Source organism: Fukomys damarensis, unplaced genomic scaffold (genome assembly GCF_012274545.1).
Source record: "Fukomys damarensis isolate Sample0158 unplaced genomic scaffold, DMR_v1.0_HiC HiC_scaffold_4, whole genome shotgun sequence".
NCBI lineage: Eukaryota > Metazoa > Chordata > Mammalia > Rodentia > Bathyergidae > Fukomys > Fukomys damarensis.
In genome coordinates, this window is record NW_022900916.1 from 1689158 (window position 1) to 1692123 (window position 2966).

The following is a 2966-nucleotide window of genomic DNA, read 5'->3' on the forward strand; positions in this document are numbered from 1 at the left end:
GGAGAAACGGGGACCCCGGGGCAGGAGCGGGGTGACCCGGGAAAGAGTGGGGGAACAGGCCAGGAGCGGACCGGACCCCGGGAGAAACGGGAACCCCAGACAGGAGCGGCGACCAGGGGCAGGAGAGGACCCGGAGCAGGAGCAGGGGACGGGGCAGGGGCGGGGACCAAGGGGCAGGGGTGGACCCAGAGCAGGAGCAGGGACCTGGGCTGGGCTGAATGCCGCCCGCAGCCTCTGGCAGCCCACCAGGGCAGTGCAGGGACTGTGGCTCAGAGCTCGAGGTGACACCAAGACAGTCCTGTCAGGGTGGCCTCGTCCTCTTCCCCTCCCTGCTGTGGGGCGAGCCCACCCTAGGTTTCGTGCTCTTTGCCTGTGAGCGTGGGGGCGGAGGTCCCCTGGTCTGAGTGAGAATGTGGGGACCCAGCAAGCTGGGTGACCCTTCCTGTCCCAGTGTGTCTATCTTGTAGCCATAACAACTGCGGGTTTGGGCATGCGGATGCAGTGGGACTGGGGTGCAGGTGGTGCAGGCTTAAGGGCACTTGCACAGGGGGACCCTGCTGGGAGCCATCAGAGGCAGCTGCCCCCCTCCGCTGTGGTCTGAGAGTGGTGACAGGACCTTCAGGACAGGGACCAAGGGATGGCCAGTCAGGGGCGGAAGAGACCTTGTCCTTCGGAAGGGAAAGGGCAGGAAGCACAGGAAGTGGATGTGGGTTTGATAAGGACAGGTTGAGAGGCCAGAGAGATGTTAAATGGCACTGACATTCGGATGGAATTTACCCATTTATGAAGTGGAAAACTGGCAGAGAAGGGAAAGGACGTTTGTCAAACACCTATTGTGCCCCATGTGCTTTGTACAGTAGCATGATTAATAAGCTTAGCAAGGTTCTCCAAATGTTACTCTCCTTGATGAAGAAGAGGGAAACCAAGGTTTAGGTGTGGGGATTGTCCCATTTGGGCTTTAATATTTGAAAGAGTTACAAGTCTTAAAACTCACATAGCTACATGAGGAAGCAGGCATCCTCATTTTAAAGATAAGGATAAAGTGACAGAGGTGTGGGCTGGGTGACCCAGTGACCAGAGTTCTGCCTGGATGTAGGTCTCTGTCAGGAACTTCCGTTCCTGGCCTAGGTAAAGGGGCTTTCCAGGTCAGTTGTGTGGCTGTCCTGTACACAGAGCGTCCCTGTGAAGGGGCCATGGCTGAAGATGGCCATGGGACATACGGAGTCCCCAGAACTGGAACATGTATGTAGCATGGATAAATTGTACTTACATGGATCTCAGTGTGTCTGTCAGGATTACAGATGCTCTGACCAGGTTTGCAAGCCAGGAAGAAAAGGAACTTGACTTTTTCCCTGGGAAACCCAGACAGGGCTGAAGTTCTCCTCAGTCTCCTTATCTGCCTGACCTGTGTGGAGAACTTGATTTGGATTGTGGTCCCACTGTACATCTCTGGAAGAGCCTGCTGCTCACCAGGAAGAAGAGTCCAGATTGGACTGTGCTTATCTTCCTGCTGATTCTAAGGGAAAGGGCGGAGGCAGTTCAGAAGGTTCTGGAATCATGAACAAGACAAGCAGAAACCCAGGGTACAGGGTAATCATGGCTGTGGTTTTCTGTTAGGTCCCAAAAACTCACCTTCCTAAGTGAGTCTCACTTCATATTTTGCAGAAGGAAGATACACAAAGTAAAGTTGCACTTTTGAATCTGTTTTAGTATGGGGGTCAGTGGGCACGGGAGGCAGGGAAGGTGGAAATATAAACGGTTGCACATCTCTTTCTGACAGGCAGACACATTGTACTACAGGCTTGAGCTTGGCTCTCTGAGCTGAATTACTCCCACGTTGTCTTTTATTTTCCAGAAGTAGGAAATACATTATTTGAGGCAGGAATTAAATTCAGAGGGCCATTCCATGGTGTGGCCCTCATATTGTGTGCCACTGTCCTGTGGACAGTGGTAGATCTGGAAAGGGTTCCACAGGCCAGCAGGTGTCTTGCCCACTGAGGCAGGTGGGTCCCCATGGCCTGGTGTTTGTTCAGTGCTGGAGCAGAGCTACTGGGCCAGGTTCCCACTATTTTTATTATGTTTGTGGAATTTCAAATTCTCAATCCCAAGAGGAAAATAGTGCTAGCATAACATCCATTAAATCTTCAGGCGCTCTCAGCTTCATTATTTTGGGGAAAACATGTTGCCTCTGAAGTTTTCCTTTATGTCTGGGAGGCTTAATGTCTTGCATGTATTTTTTAGGGTGGAAATATTCTTGCCAATTAATAATGAGCAAGAGTAATCATAGCTCTGCTTTAAAAAGTTCTTATCCTTCTAGCCCTAAACACTGGGAGCACTGTAGAGTAGCCGGAGGAGCTACCGCCACCCTCTGTGACACAATCCCAGACAGCAAAGAGAAAGAAGAGGAGCTACCACCACCCTCTGTGACACAATCCCAGACAGCAAAGAGAAAGAAGTAAAAACACTGGTGTCATTCACCATTGATCACTGTGTCTCCTCCCAAAGTACAGCTGAAAAATTCCTCCTCCCCAAAAGGCTTCCTCAAAGTGCCTCATCATTTTCACAACTTTGTTATTCTTTTGGAACTAATAGTCTAAATGTTCAATCATTTCTTCCATACTAATTTTTTTTTTTTATGTTGCTTGTAATCCCTCACTAGATTAAAGCATCTGGGGGGAAGAAATCTGTCCTGACTTTCCATACCTTTAAGCTAATACGATTCTGAAAATATTCTAGATACTATCCATGTCTCTGCCAAACAGTTAATAATGATTTTGAATATCTTTCTTGCCTATAAAGTAACATTTTAAAGATCTCGGTTTATGCTTTATTTTCTGAGATGCTAGCAAAGGAATTACTTTTTATATCTGAGTTTTACTTTTGATAAAAAAGTGATGAAAAGGCGAGGGCTTCATGATAATCCATAACCTACAGAAATAGTATATGTCAGGCAAGACAGGGTTTGT